Source organism: Canis aureus, chromosome 34 (assembly GCF_053574225.1).
Source record: "Canis aureus isolate CA01 chromosome 34, VMU_Caureus_v.1.0, whole genome shotgun sequence".
Lineage (NCBI taxonomy): Eukaryota > Metazoa > Chordata > Mammalia > Carnivora > Canidae > Canis > Canis aureus.
In genome coordinates this window covers 4515185-4533116 of record NC_135644.1, presented here as the reverse complement: position 1 = coordinate 4533116, position 17932 = coordinate 4515185, and the positions used below count along the sequence as shown (strand labels likewise).

Sequence of the window (17932 nt, the reverse complement as noted above, 5' to 3'; positions counted from 1 at the left end):
TGCCTGCTGCACGCATCAGCCCACACTCGGTGCTGTCTCTCTGTCTCTTAAAAAAATTGATCTTTATTAAGATCATTAAATGATAAATGACAGCATAATACTTTTGTTAAAAAGGTTTTTTGTAACTTGTTGTTTACCAAAGTTGATATTCCCCTAGAGGAAATCTTAAAAAAGGTTTAGAATGTCATAATAAAATTTGCCTGAATGTGTAGACTTTTAAATTTTGAATCTTGGGAGAATTTAACTCTCTCTAGCACAGATTATAGGAACAAACCAAAATGCTTAATATTTCTAGAGTATGGAAAATTTGAATAAAATTCAAATTGATTGCACATAGATCCCATAACTTCAAACAAACATTTATGGTTTTAGGTAATAAAACAGTACATTTCTAGATAGCAGATTTCTCCTGGTTCTTTTTAACCTGATAAAAAGAACTGGGGTGTGGTGGGGGTGGGAGGGTAGCTGCTTAAGTTAGAAACCTTGCATGGAGCTTGTTCATGAGAGATGCTTCAACTGACTACACAGTCAGAATCTTGGCAAGCTTCAGAGAAGCAGTCAAACTTAAATGTGTTTTTCTTAGAATGGATTTGTTTTTATAAAGTATGTTCCAAATTGACAGTGTTTAGAGAAACCACAAGTTCTGGGGCAGTTCTGCCCTTAGTAGGCAGTAGATTTAGATTGGGACTCTTTAATTTCTGAAGTATTTCCATTCCTCTGGATCAATCATTTCTCTCCCAAACCAAATGAATGTATTTGCTGAGTGATAAGATGACAGGTTTCATCTTCCTCCTATGTTGATGAGATGGGATAGACTTCCTGGAAGGTATTTTGTCTTATTGTCTCTTCTTTGTGTCCCTGGTACCAGCAACTATTTTACTACCTCTTTTTTTGGGCCCTTCCCTGTACCTCTTTCATTCCAAGGCTCTCACAGGCTCCACTCTCTTCTGTCTGGTCTTCCAGAGAGCATTGGGAGACTTGAGATCTCTTAGACCTGGGGGACCCTTCCTATAGAAATAATACAGGAGGCTCAGTTAAATTTTAGAACTTTGGATGAACAACAAGTACTATTTTAGTATGAGTATGTCCCTAATATTGCGAGGAACATACTTACACTAAAAAAGGTTTTATTTTTTAAATCTGAAAGTCAAATTTGGCTAGTATCCTGCATTTTTATTTGCTATGAATCTATAAACTTTCCCTTTCTCTCCAACCAGAATATCCAAAAACAAAAACAACAACAGCAACCCCCCCCCAAAAAAAACCCCAAAACAAAAAACCCACCACTTAAATCACCTGATCTAAGCATATGCTACTTTCAGCTTTTCTAGTTTTAGAGTCCCTTCACAATCTCTACAAAAGTAGCCTGATGATTTCTGTCCATAAATATGGGAATAGGAGAGAAGAGGGGACAACTTCCTTTCCATCTTCTACTGAACTGATTGAATCCTAGCAAAGTCTAATTCCTTTATTGTTCTTTTGCCTGTTTTAGATTTCTCTCATGGCCATTGGGTCTTTTCCTTGTACTACTCTCCATTATGTGTCCTAGACACTTCTCACCTATTGGAACTCTCTTTGGGAAGAAGGCTGAGGATAAAGCATGGAACAGAACAGTGGGTCTGTAAAGGGACTGGATGTGAACTGTGATGTGAGTATGGAAGTTATGGAGCCAATACCACTCTTTCTTCCTAGTATTCTGACTGCTGATATTACTCTGGAAATAGGTCAAAACTTTGTGAACTTTAGATTAAAAAAAAAAAAATCCTTCAGGTTGCTGCAAGTCTTGACCACTCCTGACCAAGTTATATTATTATCAAGAATTTAAATGCAAATGATTTTATTTTGGAGGTGGTTTGGCTTATATATCATTTGTAGTACAAGAAGTGATAAAATGAAGTAGTGTATAAAGCAGATCAGTCTGTAAAATAAAACATGAATTTGAATCTGTGTCCAATAGTAAAAGCGAAAAGCAGTATTTAGGTCCTAAAAGAGGGTTTTCAGTGGCTGTGGGTAGTTGTTTCTTCATTGCAAGGGGAAATAAATATGGAGAGTCTGAAAAACCCAGTTTTAAATAAATCACCATAGTAAAGATGTACATAACACAAAATCTTTTTAAAAATATTTAAAGGAAAGGAAGAACTTGTTTTCAATAGAGTCTCATGAGATTTATATTTCAGTACATAGAAGCATCCTTCCTTTTTATTTTTCTATACCTTCAAATGAAAGATTTCAATAAAAATCCAGTGGGACTCCATGATAGGGCCATTTTGATGTCATTATGTTCTGTCATTATATGGGAAAATAATTTAAAGTATTTCATTAGATAAATGCCTTGATGGGATTACAAATGGTTTGGAAGGGTGATACATTACATTAAAAAAATCAGTACAAGGATATTGAGAGAATTATCATGATAATGCAAGTTACTTTCACTTGAAAAAACAAATGCTCCTCTCTGTCAAGAAAATGTAGTTCTTATTTCACAATGAAATTCATGATAATTGGAATCATATTTTTAAAGACGATAACAATATATGTACTTGGCACCAAATCTTCAGCCTTAAAGTCAAGCAGAAAATGGAATAATTGACAATGGCTATTTAGACCAAAAAGCTGCCTTTATTTGAGTTAATTATTCAGATAAAATAAAAGAACCAAAGTCAGTCATCACTCGATAGTTGGAGAAAAATGCTGTCTGCCCTTTGCAGAACTTCCACAAAGGCCAGTGGCTCAATCAGATGCTTGATAAGCTCCAGATAACATCTCAACTTCAGGACCTTATCTAAAGTGGCTGCATTTTTTTTTTTTTAACTTTTGTTATTTGTCTACCATGCATTAGCAACTGAACTTGAGTCAACTGAAAAGATTTAAAAATAAGTCATTTATATGTGATTTGGCCCTCTCAGAACAAGTAGAGTACATTGTTTTATTGTGTCTGGCTCTAACTTAAGGTTTAAAGCGGTGGCTTTCAGACTTGAATGTGCTCAAGAGTCTCCAGGACGCCTGCAGACTTCCTTGGGAGATTTCCTCTTAGTGGATCTGCATTGCTGTTGTAATAGAATTTTGACTGTTAACAAATAGATGATTCTGATGCTTATGGTCTAAAGATCTTACTTTTTTAAAAAGAAGATTTATTTGAGAGAGAGAGAGGGAGGGAGAAAGCTCATGAGGAGAGGGATGGAGGGGGGGCAGACCTCAAGCACACTCCCCACTGAGCGTGGAGCCTGTGGCAGGGCTCCACCCCAGGACCCTGAGATCATGGCCTGAGCCGAAATCAGGAGCCTGCCATTCAACCCAATGAGCCACCCAGGCATCCCTGAAGATCTTACTTTGAGAAACACTGACGTACTTTCAGTTGTTTGCTACATTTGCCGTTCTTCTCTGCCTCTGCTTAAGCCCTAAGCAGCCTAAGACAAACATGACCTGGGTGTAGGATGCGGGATCAGAACACATTGCCTTTCATTCTAATCTGTCCCATTCCGTGCATTTCCATTAACTTCAGCAAATATTCATTATGCCACAGAGGGGGGATAGACTAAGTACTTGAACCAAAAAATGCATTTTGCTATTGAACTTGCAAACTTGAAATATCTGTATAATAAGGTAAAATAAAGAAAGAGAACTTATTTTGTTCTCTAATGTGTCCCAGGCACTTCACATAATGCCTATCACTTCACACACGCTTAATAAATAGTTGCTGAATGTTTAATGAACGAATAACAAAGCAAAGTAAAATGAGAGGATGTAAAGACGTAAGCAACATTCTGGAGTTATATGGAGCAGGGTAGGAGGTTAGTGATGGGGTTATTAATATTCCTAAAATAGTTTCAGTCCTATAATTTGCTTCCTTCCCAACACTACTCCTCATTCCTCTCATGTTACTACTCACGGAATATGATAATCTCACCAGCTCGTAGGATCTTTAGTGAGGATTTTCTGATCTAAGTGTCTAAAACAGGCACTGTAGAAGAATGGGTTGGCCATTGGAAGCTCCGTGGCCTGATCTCAGATCTACCAGCAAGATACCATGTGGCAAAATGTCCTAATTTCCCTGTTTTGGGGGATTGGAGGGATGATACAACCTGCCAGGTTCACAGAAATGGTAGATGATTGTTGAAAACAGAGCTAGGGAAGTACTTTAACAGTTGAGAGAGGAAAAAATGAGATGTAAAGTTAGGAGTTCCTTAGAGCAGACTTCACAAAAGTATTACCCAGGTGACTCTGTCACCTCCGTCATGTCCTCTAGCTGCTTAAGACCTTCCCATTATGTTCCTTTCTTTTTCTGGAGATTAACTTCCAAATTTCCACACTCTTTCTTTTAACTCTTAGACAACCCATTATGTCGAAGCCGTTTCTATCGAGGCTTAAAAAAAGGAATCAGCTCTCTGAAAATTTTAGTGGGTTGCTTTACTTACATGTTTACGTTTTAATAGTTTTTCCAATTAGAATCTAATCGAAATGATTCTGATTATAGAAATTTCTGGTACTATGGTAGACCAAAGGAATACATTTCTTTTTTTTTCTTTTAAGGAATACATTTCTATACCTAGACCTCTTTAATGTTCTAAAATAATCTAATCTGTTCATTCATTTAAAAAAATGTGAGTACCTGTGCCAAGCTCTACTTTAGGAGCTAGAGATGTATCTATGAATAATACGGGAAAGTTCTGGCTTTCATGGAGCTTACATTCAGTAAATAAGGAAGGAGGTAAGGGAAATATCAGCCAACGACAAATACCCTGCGGAGGTTAAGCAGGCCGGTGTGATAGAGAATGACAGGGTGCTTCTTTTAGGCTGTGTGGTCACAAAAATCTCTCTGAAATGCTGACATTTAAACTGAAATCTGAACCATCAGGGGAAGTCAGCCAGATAAAGATCCAAATGAGGAGGATCTCTAGAAGGGAACACCAGCACCTCAGTACTAAGGCAGGAATGTGCTTGGAGGGTAAGTGGGGGAAATAGGGACGTTGAAGTGGAGAGCGATAGATCAGAGGGGAGAGGTAGGCGTGGTCCAAACTGTGAAGAGCTTTGCCAACTGGGTGAGAAGTTTGGGTCAGGTTTTAAGTGCAATGAAAGGACATTGGGGATTTTTAAACAGGAGAGTGTATTGTATCTTAAAAAGGTCAGTCTGGCTCCTTTGGGGAGAATGGCTTGTGGGAGGTCAAGAGATAAAGCCACGAGACAGGCTGGGAGGCTACCACACTGTCCGGGTGATAGATGATGGTGGCTTCAGTGGGATGGAGGGAAGTGGTTAGATTTATTATATGTTGGTTTGGTGACAGAGTTAATGGAGCTTGTTTATGGATTAAACGTGGTAGCCCCAGGAAGGAGATGACATACACTGTGCCCTTGCATCATACGGTTTCTGCCTAGGCACAATGAAGGCAACTTTGGGAAATAAATTATCTTTGGCGATTTTGGCTGCCTTTTGGTTGAGCAAGTTATTTTTCCACCTGGGCACTTTATTAGTCTGGGTGGGTTGCTATAGCAAAATAACATGCCCTGGATGGCTTGAAAAGCAGATTTATGTCTTACCGTTTTGGAGGCTGGGAAGGCCAGGATCCGGGGCTGGCTGATTGAGTTCTTGGGGAGAGCCCTGTCCTTGGCTTGCAAGTAGCTGCCTTCTATCTCTTTCTCTTCTTATAAGGCTACTAATTCCATGGGAGGGCCCCACTCTCATGACCTCCATCCAACCCTAATTACCCACCAAAGGCCCCATCTCCGAATATCATCGCACTGGGGGTTAGGGCTTCAACCTATGTACTTTGGGGACACACAATTCAGTCCACAGTTGGCACCATAAAGATAATCAAAACTGAGTACATCCTTGTCAAATCAGAACCCCTGGCCAGTTATTCCTGGTAAATTGCCAGCAAAGATTATACTAGAATTACGTGCCTAAGATTGCTCTGTCTATTGTTTTCTACGTCTTCTTATCCAATGTTATTTAAATCAGGTAGATTGTTTGTGAGAACTCTCCAATCTGAGATTCGTAATTTTGGGCAATGTCTGTCATCACTAGAAATATGAATTATTTTTGTCGACCGTTGACGTTCAGATTTAAACACCAAGAGTCTTTTGAACAATTAGGGAAAGAGGAGAAAGTGGTCACAGGACACTTGTAGGAACCCCACTGTTCCTGAATTCCACCTTTGCAGGTTTGCAGCACTCTCAGAATTTATGACATGCTGTGTGAAACGGCCCTAACTTCGAAAACCTCTTCCAGCCTCCAATAGGCAGAAACAGAGATGGTCTGTATACCTGCTGGCAATTTCTATGTCTTCTTTGGAAAATGTCTATCAGGTCCTTTGCCCATTTTTTAGTTGGACTATTTTTTGTTATATTTGTTATTGAGTTCCTTGTATGTTTCAGATATTGACCCCTTATCAGATATATAGTTTGCAAGTATTTTCTACCACTTAGTGAGTTGGTTGTCTTTTTATTTTGTTGATGGTTTTCTTTGCTGTGCAGAAGCTTGGTTCAGCTGTCAAAAATTAATGGACTATATCTGCATGCGATTATTTCTGGGCTCTCTATTTTGTTGATCTACGTATCTATTTTTATGCCAATATCATACTGTTTGGATTACTCTTTGTAATATAGTTTGTAATCAGAAAGCGTGATGTCTGTAGGTTTGCTCTTCTTTCTAAGATTGTTTTGATTATTTGGATTTTTTTACAGTTCCACACAAATTTTCGGATTGTTTTCTAGTTATGTGAAAAGTACCACTGGGATTTTGATTGGGATTGCGTTGAATATGTATATTACTTCGAGTAGTGTGGACATTTGAAAAACACTAATCCTTGCTACCCAGGATCATGGGTATAATAATATAGATATTATAGATAATATAGATATCTTACCATATGTCTATATTTTCTTCAGTTCATTCATCCATGTCTTAATGTTTTCAGATCTTTCATTTCCTTGATTAAATTTATTCCTGAATATTTTATTCTTTTTGTGCTATTATAAGTAGATTGTTCTCTTAATTTCTATTTCTGATAGTTCATTGTCAGTGTATAGAAACAGGACTGATATTTTTATATTGATTCTGTATCCTGCAACTTTACTGAATTTGTTAGTTCTAGCAGGTGTGTGTGTGTATGTGTGTGTATAGTCTATAGGGTTTTCTATATATAATGTCATATTATCCACAGAGAGTTTTACTTTTTCCTTTCTGATTTGGATGGTTTTTATTTCTTTGCTTTGCCTAATTTCTCTGGCTACGACTTCTACTCCCATGCTTAATGAAAGTGGCAAGAGTGGGCATCCTTTTCTTATTTCTGATTATAAGGAAAAACTTTTCACCATCGAGTATGATGTTGGATGTGGGCTTGTATATGGCATTTATTATGTTGAGGTATGTTTTTTTCTATACCCAGTTTGTTGAGGTTTGTTTTTGTTTTTTTTTTTTTTTGGCATCATGAAAGGATGTTACATTTTGTTAAATGCCTTTTTTGCATTGATTGAGATCATATGGTTTTATTTTTTATTTTGTTATTGTGGTGTATTTTATTGATTGATTTGTGGATGTTAAACCATCCTTGCATCCCTGGAACAAATCCTGCTTGATTTTGGTCTATGATCCTTTTAATATAGCTTTAAAAAAAAGATTTTATTTATTTGACAGAGAGAGAGAGAGAGAGAGCAAGCAAAAGCAGGGGGAGTGGTAGACAAAAAGAGAGGGAGAAACGGACTCTCCTCAGAGCAGGGAACCCTGGGATCATGAAGTGAGCTGAAGGCAGACACTTAATTGACTGAGCCACTCAGGCTCTCTAGTTTTTTTTTTTTTTTTTAAAGATTTTGTTTATCCACTTGAGGAGTTGGGGAGGAGTAGAGGGAGAGAGACAAGCAGACTCTGTGCTGAGTGTAGAGTGTGATGTGGGGCTTGATCCCAGGACCCTAAGCTAAAACCAAGAGTCAGACATTTAACCAACTGAGCCACCCACATGCTCTTTTTAATGTATTGTTGAATTTGGTTTGCCAATATTTTGTTGAGGTTTTTACATCTATGTTGATCAGGAATTTTATTTTGGCCTGTAATTTTCTTTTCATGTAGGGTCCTTATCTGGCTTTGGTACAGGGGTAATACTGGCCTTGTAGGATAAGTTTGGAAACGTTCCCTTTTCTTCTATTTTTTGAAAGAGTTTGAGAAGGATTGATATTAATTCTTCCTTAAATGTTTGGTAGAATTCACCAGTGAAGCCATCTGATCTGGGACTTTGCTTTTTGGGGAGGTTTCTGATTGCTGATTCAATCTCCTTTCTAATAATTGGTTTCTTCGGATATTCTATTACTTCATGATTCAGTTTGGGTAGGTTGTATCTTTCTAGGAGTGTATCCATATCTTTTAGGTTATCTGTTGACATATAGTTTATGGGCATATAGTTGTTCATAGTAATTTCTTATAATCTTTACTATTTTGAAGTTATCAGTTATAATATCTCATCTTTCTTATTTTATTTGAGATTTCTCTGTTTTTTTTTCTTAGTGTAGCTACAAGTTTGCCAATTTTGTTTGTTTTCAAAAATAGCTCTTTCTTCATCTTTAAAATTGTTTTTAGTCTCTATTTCATTTATATCTGCCATGGTCTTTGTTATTTCCTTTCTTCTACTCACTTTGGGCTTAGATTGACCTTTTTCTATTTCCTTCCAGTGTAAAGCTAGGTTTATTTGAGATCTTTCTTCCTCTTTTTAAAATTTAGGTATTTATCACTATAAATTTACCTCTTAGAGTTGCTTTTGCAGCATCATATAGGTTTTGGCATGCTGTAATATCTCAGAATATAGTTTTATTTACCTTTTGATTTTTTTTCTTTGACTCACTGGTTGTTCAGGAACACGATCTCCATGTATTTCTAAATTAAGAAAAATTTCAATTAGTCAATATATACATTATTAGTTTTAGATGTTGTGTTCAACAGTTTATATGTTGCATGTTATGAGCACATATTTGTAAATTTTCCAATTTCTTTTTGTGATTGATTTCTAGTTTCATTCCATTGTGATCATAAAAGGTGCTTGATGTGATTTTGATGTTCTTAAATTTTTTAAGACTTGTGACCTAACCTGTGATCTATTCTGGAGAATGTTTCATATATGCTTGAGGAAAATGTGTATTCTACTGCTCTGGGATGGATTGCTCTGTATATGTATTATATATATATATATATATATATATATATATATATATATATATATATATATATATATATTTGACTTGTATGTGTTCTATATATGTATATTTGATTAAACCTATTATTATTCACTCCAAAGGGTCTGTAGCAATAATCCTAATCCTAATTCCTGGCTGTCATTGCCTGTTTTGATGTGAATTTATGGAACAATAGCTCCTACCTGTCTCATCTCTATCTGCTGCCCCAAGTCTGGCCCAGCTCACTTCACCACTTTCTCCTTGGTTATTAGCAGTTCAAAGAGTGATGATATCACTTGCTTTTGAATAAATGACTAGGGGTACTTTGATAATGGCTTTTCAGTTCTCCACACCTGTGATTTGAATAAACCAAGAAACTGGGAGTTAGGGTTTATAGAGTGTAAGTCCACCCAGCATCTGAGTATCCACATCTAAATTCTCTCTCTTCTTTGAATTCCTGATTTAAAACAATAAAAAGTCAATAAAAGTTAAATAATGCCTGAATCTATCATAAGCTGGAAACCATTTCTGCTAAAACATGTAGTATTTATATTATAAAGGAATCTTTTTGAGGGGCACCTGGGTGGCTACTTGGTTGACTCTTGATTTTGGCTTAGGTATTGATCTCAGGGTCATGAGATCAAGCCTGGCATCAGGCTCCTTGCTCAGCAGGGAGTCTGCTTGAGATCCTCTCTGTCTCCCTCTGTCCCATCCCCCACCCCCACATCTCTCTCTCTCTTTCTAAAATAAATAAACAAATCTTAAAAAATTAAGAAATCTCTTTTGTATAATCGCAATAAGTATCTTACTTAAAATATTGAACATTAAGAAATCCATCAGAATGATCTGAATGGATAAGGAGTTGATCATACATTCATATTTGAACCTAATATTTTAGCGACCTGGCCATGGAACTAAAACAGTTGCTCCTTTGGCATTTCTTATTGGACATTCCACAGGTATTTCACATCACTATGTATGAAAGTGACTTGATTGCTGGGTAATGTAGCATTGTGTATCATCTAGATTTCTATCTCTTACATACCCCTTAATATCCAAAATCATATCCAATAAATCACTGACTTTAAATGATTTCTTTTTAATAGTTTTTGAATGTTCCCTAACCATTGTTCCCTGAGCCTGCCACCTCAGGCTCTTCAATTTCCATTTTCATTGACTTAGTTCAATTCTTACTTTTATTACTTCAATAAGGTTCTATTTGGCATCCTCATCACCAGTATGATCTTCGTTTCGATGAGATCTGTCATGTATATTTTCATTGACTGTTCATGTATATTTCATTTATTTTACTTATACTTATCCTGGCTTAAAGGCAAATATTTTGTCAATAATTTCTCTAATTAAATGTGTGTGTGTGTTTGTATACATTTACATGGGATGTATAGAGTATACTAGTATAAATGTTAACTTGTATTACTTTTTGGCATATTTGGTATTAAATAAATATTTTATTTAGTATCTTGAACAAGTGCATAAATGGCTGAAACCATAATTTTAAGGTAAAAGAAAAATATAACTACAACTGAATTCTACATGGTACTTTGGACATAATTTTGTAATTTTAGTTTCTGTGTACATTGTTATTTAAAATAGTATATAAGTAGGGCTATCTGGCTGGCTCAGTTAGTAGAGCATGCAATTCGATCTCAGGGTGTGAGTTCGAGCCCCAACTCACTCACATCTTCATTTAAAACAGAAGATCCTTTGCAAAGCATCATTAAATTATCCTAAATTGAGTGTACTATCTTTTTTGTTGTTGTTTTTGATACTTTGATGGAAAAAGTTACATGCTTTTCTGAAATCTTCAGACCCAAAGAAATATAATAGCCAAACATGATTGTTTTAGTTCTTAGTGATTGGTATGATAAGAAATCACTTTTCATGATTGACTAAAATCTCAATAACTTACATTAACTTGTGTTAAAAAGAAAACAATAAATAAGAATGACTAATGGGCATCTCAGAAGCCACAGGTCTATAGTAGAAGTAGAAATCTCCATATTCAAATTTCTCCTCTGCATTTCCCAGACCTCTTGAAGTTAGGCGAGGCCATACAACAAGTTCTGGCCAATGAAATACAAATCTGGGTGTTTTGTAGGGAAGAGCCCATGCATGATTCTCTGTCTTTCTCTCTTCCTCTGGCATCTGAGGAAGTTTTGTGATTCAACTGATACACTACAACAGGGGAGAACCTCTATCATTTTGAGTCTCAGAGGGATGCTGTAGAGCATAGCTTTCTTGCTGACCTGTGTGGAGAATGTAGGTTGGGAGGAGAATACATATTTGTTATGTTAGAAGATTTTTAAGAAAAGATTTATTTATTTATTTGAGAGAGAAATAGAGAGAGTGGGAGAGAGCAAGGGTGGGGAGGGGCAGAGAGAGAAAGAGAGAGAGAGAGAGAATCATCAGCCGACTCCTCATTGAGAAAGGAGCCTGACATGGGGCTCAATCTCAGAACTCTGAGATCATGATTTGAGCTGAAATCAAGAGTCAGATGCTTCACCAACTGAGCCACCCAGGTGCCCCAAGTTACTGAGATTTTGTGGTATTTATTCCCATTGAATGATTGGTCCTTTTCTTTTTTTTTTTTTTTTTTTGATTGGTCCTTTTCTAATACAAGGACTGTCAGAACCCTTGAAAACCCTTTCCTCCAAACTTTCTTCTCCCTGGGCTTTTCCACAACAGTAGGTAGCACCATATCATGTTAATACATTAAAGAATTTTTGACTCGTCTCCTTTCAAATTTTTAAAATTTTAATTAATTAGTTAAATAATTAATTAATTTGCTTTCTTCAAGGTCATTTTATTATTTTTAAAATTTTAATTCCAGTATAGTTAACATGGAGTGTTATATTAGTTGCAGGTGTATTATATAGTGATTCAGCAATGCCATACATCACCCAGTGCTCATCACAAGTTCATTCCTTAATTCCCATCACTTATTTTACCCATTCCCCTCTGGTTACCATCAGGCTGTCCTCTGTAGTTGAGTCTGCTTCTTGATTTATCTGTCTCTTTCTTTTTTTCTTTGCTTACTTGTTTTATTTCTGAAATTCCACAGAGTAAAATCATATGGTATTTATCTTTCTCTTACTGACTTATCTCACTTTGCATACTACTCTCTAGCTCCATCCCTGTTATTGCAAATGGCAAGATTTCATTCTTTTTTATGACTAATATTCATTCCATTGTATACATGTACCACCTCTTCTTTATCTAGTCATATGTCAGTGAACACTTGGGCTGCTTCCATATCTTGGCTGTTGCAAATAATGCTGCAATAAAAAAAAGAGGTGTGTGTATCCTTTTGAATTAGTGTTTTTTTTTTTGGGGGGGGGTGTAAATCCCAATAGCATGATTACTGGATTGTAGGGGTAGTTCTATTTTTAACTTTTTGAGGAACCACCATATTATTTTCCATAGTAGTTGCACCAGTTTGCATTCCTATCAACAGTACAAGAAGATTCCTTTTTCTCCACATTCCCGCCAGCACTTGTTGTTTCTTGTGTTTTTGATTTTAGCCATTCTGACAGGTGTGAGACGATATCTCATTGTGGTTTTGATTTGCATTTCCCTGATGATGAGTGATGTTGCACATCTTTCCACATATCTGTTGGCCATCTGCAAGTTTTCTTTGGAGAACTGTCTCTTCATGTCTTCCGCCTAATTTTTAATTGGATTATTTGTTTATGGGTGTTGAGTCATGTAAGTTCTTCATATATTTTGGATACTAACCCTTTGTCAGATCTGTCATTTGCAAGATCCTTTCCCATTCTATAGGTTGCCTTTTAGTTTTTTTGATTGTTTCCTTTGCTGAGCAGAAGCTTTATATTTTGATGTAGTCCCAGTAGTTTATTTGCTTTTATTTTTCTTGCCTCAGGAGAAATATCCATAAAATTTTATTACCCTTTCCTTTTCTTTTTTTAAGTAGGCTCCATGCCCAGCATGGAGCCCAATACAGGGCTTGTTGCCCAAATTCCTTGGTGCCCCAATTCCTCTATTTGTCTCACCTCCAGACACACAATCCATTGGTAAGTCCTGTGTGCTCTGCCACCAAAATATATCCCCAATATATTTCTGATGTTTTTTTTTCAATCCTACGCTGGACCAAGTTGCCATCATTACTCTCCTGGGTTGCTATAATAACTTTGTAACCGGTTACCCTGTTTTTGCTTTTGCACTACAATGGTTTTATATCCACAGGACAGCCTAGAGATCTTTTAAAAATATAAATTGGATGTTTCTTTCTTGCTTAAAACCATCGATGGCTTCCCATTGTGCTTAGAAATACCTGCCCAATCTAAAGCAGCATCACCCCACTCAGACCAGTATCATTAAAGCCCTCTTTAGTTTGTTCATAGCAGCAAATGCTGACTGAAATGGTTTTTTAATATATTTGTTTACTAATTTGTCTTCTGCCTGTTAGGATAATTTAAATTTCATTACAGCGGTTAGTTTTTCTGTATGGGTCATTTTGATATTCCTAGTAACCGAAACAATACTTGGCACAGAGTTAGAACTCAGTAAACATTTGTAGAAAGAATCATAAATTATAAAGGAAAATGGTCTAGGGCATGTTTGCTAACCTTAATGCTCTATTTCTCTTTTTCTTTTATTTTCTGTTTCTACTTTCCTTTCAAATTTATAACTAGAAAATTAAAATCTACCACAGTCAGACTCCAGGCCCTAGGAAAGATTTAATTCAACATCACATTAGCCAGAAAGAATAAATGAGGTGAAAACATTTTGTTGTGTCACTTTTCCAAAACAGCTTTTAAGAACACAGAGTCACCACATGAAGCTATTTTTGTGTCAATTACTGCTGCAAAAATGAAAAGTTCTATTGTAGTCTGTGAATATACTTAAAGTGGCCAAACAACTCTAAATTTATTATGGATTGTGTTCTACATAGTCAGCTTAAATACCCACACTATCTTTGAAAAACCTTCACTGCTGCGGAGACACTTTTATAGGATTGTTTATTATTCACCATGATGGGGCTAAACTCTAGGGTGTGGAAGCCTTGTGATAGTCCTGAGGCATTATGGAAATCCCCTAGATACCATATTTTAGGTCTTCCAGGCATAGTGACTCATTTTTATCCAAGGCATAACTCAAATAATTTCCCAGAATGCCAGTCATTTACTAAAGAACTACTTCATCTCTTTATTTAGTTAGGAATTACTCAGGTACCTAATAGGATAGCCCGCTAAACTGTTTATACCCTTGTGCACAGTTTATAGAAGTTTCTATTCATTTCCTTTCATGGCTGTTTTTTTCAATATGTAATCATCCTTGTGCCATGCATGCTAGATATAATTAAGGAATTATTGTCATTAAGCACCTGAAAATGTTTTCTGTCAAAGTTCTCTGTTGAGATGGGAAGTTTGATTATTTTACTTTCTAGGCCTTAATACCTTGCTAGGTGCTTTCTGGCTTTCCTTGTTAAACTCTGCATATACCATATATTTGGTACATTTTAAGGATAGATGTTGCTCATTGGGTCCAATTACAGCATGTTCTAGTTCCAGTAAAATACAGAAACAGTTATTTATCTTGAGGAATGAATCAGTAAGGGAAACAAATGCCTTAGAATGCAAGAATGCTGTTATTACCCAAATAACCCATATTTAGAAGCTCTCTTCCAGTTCTTTAGTTTAAATGGCCTGTTTTATGTTAATGGATTAAAACTGAGTAGTGTTCTTTCCATACCTCTTATCAAAAAGATAAATAGAATCATTAGAATTTAGTCACTCATAATAATTAATTTAATTAAGCAAACACACAAAAAAACTATAAAGAAATCAGCAAAATTGCTGGAAAATACCTCCAAGTCATGAATCCTTATTAAGAGTGTACACTGGGATGATGAAACTATCTTAAATCACCATACTCTGAAAGTTATTACCTGTAGCCAAATCTAAATGTTTAAGGAAGCAATAAAGGGCAAAGTGATATGGAATTATTAATAACAGTTAATTTAGTAACTATAATGTTTTATGAACCTTGCCATAAGATGCTAACAATTTAGAAAGAAAGCAGGTAAATTACACACACACACACACACACACACACACACCCTGTACTGTATTTGAATTATACAGATGTCAAGGAAATAGCTTAAAGGAATAACAGTCACCAAACCATATGTGGCATTTGTAGATTACATATACTTAAGTCCCTTAAACTTTGCCCTACTCTCCCGAAATGGAGGGAGTTTACAAATGAAACTTTTGGAAAAATTACTCTGAATATTCTTTGACACCTTGTTTTGGTGTGTAACTGTATACTAATTATTTGAATTTTCTTTTCTTAGAAATTAATGGCAAAGATTTTATAAGAAAAATAGGGTAAATGAAAACATTTTCCTAAAGTTTTTATTATTTGAAAAGAAATATCCCAAACTAATACAATATTATATCGTTACTTAACAAAAACTTAATTTGGTAATATTTAGAATGTGGATTAAGATAATTAAGATAAGATTATCATATTTGATTAAACTTACGTTAAGCTCCAAGTTTCTTATGAGCAATAGCTATTGTTTACAGAGCTCACTGCAACATAATTTTCATCTTAGAAAAAGAAGGAAAGACAAAATGTGTTTCTCAAACTATTCTCTTTAAAGCAGAAGCCATAAATTATAAAAGGAAACATTGCATTTGGAGGTTAAAAAGAATTTTTGATGTAAAATGTGAGTAGATCTAGCTGCACTGAAGTCCTGGGCAATAGAGAAGTCATTAAAAAAATGCCTTCTTGTCTGGAAATTCTCTACTAAATGTAGAAGCATATTTTATTTTTTTCAAATTTTTATTTAAAGTCCAGTTAGTTAACATATAGTGTATTAGTTTCAGGAGTAGAATTTAGTGATTCATCACTGAAATATAATATCTGGTGTTCATCATAACAAGTGCCCTCCTTAATACCCCTTACCCATTTTAGCCTTTGCCCTCCTTCTTCCCTCCATCAGCCCTGTTTGTTCTGTATCATTAAGAGTCTCTTTATGGTTTGCTTCCCTCTTTTTTTCCCCATCTCGTATGTTCATCTGTTTTGTTTCTTAAATTTCAGATATCAGTGGAATCATGGTATTTGTCTTTCTCTGACTGATTTATTTCACTTAGCATAATATACTGTAGCTCTATCCATGTTGTTGTAAATGGCAATATTTCATCCTTTTTAAAGACTAAGTAACATCCATTGTATATATACATGCTACTTCTTTATCGGTCGATGGAAATTTGGGCTCTTTCCATAGGTTGGCTATTGTTGATAATGCTGCTATAAACATTGGGGTGCATGTGCCCCTCTGAGTCAGTAGATTTGTATCTTTTGAGTAAAAACCTAGTAGTGCAATTGCTGGGTCATAGGGTAGCTCTATTTGAACTTTGTTTGTTTGTTTTTAGAGAGAGTGAGCAAGAGTGAGTGGGGGATGTGGAGGAAAGGGGCAGAGGGAGATGGGAGAGCAGGCTATATGCCCAGTGCAGAGCCTGACATGGGGCTTGATCTGATAACCCTAAGATCATGACTTGAGCTGAAATCAAGAGTTGAACACTTAACCAACAGAGCCACCCAGGTGCCCCTATTTTTAACTTTTGAGGAACCTCCATACTGCTTTCCACCAATAGTGTAAGAGGGTTCCCCTTGCTCCACAACTTCACCAACATCTGTTGTTTCCTGTGTTGTTAATTTTAGCCATTCTGACAGGTGTGAGATGGTATCACATCATGGTTTTGATTTGTATTTCCCTGATGATGCGTGATCTCGAGCATCTTATCACATGTCAGTTAGTCATCTGGATGTCTTCTTTGGAAAAATATTCATGTCTTCTGACCATTTTGTTTAAAATTTTTTTTTAAGATTTATTTACTTATCTAAGAGAGAGAGAGACAGACAGACAGTGTGTATATATGGGGGAGGGGCAGAGGGAGAGAGAGACTCCCTGTTAAGTGAGGAGCCCGACATCGGGCTCGATCTCATGACCCCGAGATCATGACCTGAGCTGAAATAAAGTATCGGACACTCAACCAAATAGCCACCCAGGTGTCCCTCTTCTGACCATTTCTTAACTGGATAATGTTTTTTGGATGTTGAGTTTGATAATTTTTTTAAACATATGTTAGATACTAACCCTGTATCATCATGTATGTCTTTGGCAAATATCTACTCCTGTTCCATAGGCTGCCTTTTAGTTTTGTTGGTTGTTTCCTTCACTATGCAGAAGCTTTTTGTCTTGATGAAGTCCCAATAATTCATTTTTGCTTTTGTTCCCTTCCCTGTGGTGAGGTGTCTGGTAAGAAGTTGCTACAGCCAAGGTCCACGAGGCTTCTGCCTGTGTTCTCTAGGATTTTGATGGTTTGCTATCTTACATTTAGGTCTTTCATCCATTTTGAGTTTATCTTTGTGTCTGGTGTAAGAAAGTGGTCCAGTTTCCTTCTTCTGCATGCTGCTGTCCAGTTTTCCCAGAACCATTTGTTGAAGAGGCTGTCTTTTTTCCACTGGATAGTCTTTCCTGCTTTGTCAAGGATTAGTTGACCATAGAGTTGAGGGTCCATTTCTGGGTTCTCTCTTCTGTCCCATTGATCTAGGTGTCTGTTTTTGTGCCAGGACCATACTACCTGGATGATCATAGCTTTGTAATAGAGCTTAAGTCTGGAATTGGGATGCCTCCAGCTTTGGTTTTCTTTTTCAGGATTGCTTTGGGCTATTTGGTGGTCTTTTGTGGTTGCACTCAAATGTATGATTGTTTGTTCTAGCT

The 17932-nt window shown here is 36.2% G+C and overlaps 1 long non-coding RNA gene across 3 annotated transcripts in view; it reads left to right on the top strand.

Annotated features, from left to right (window-relative positions):
- LOC144304487 (uncharacterized) overlaps positions 1 to 17932 on the top strand; it is a 171707-nt gene that overhangs the window by 124805 nt on the left and 28970 nt on the right. For all 3 annotated transcript variants that reach the window (XR_013371390.1, XR_013371389.1, XR_013371388.1), the window contains exon 4: positions 1493 to 1648. This is a non-coding gene — a long non-coding RNA (uncharacterized LOC144304487). The remainder of the gene's footprint in view (positions 1 to 1492; positions 1649 to 17932) is intronic.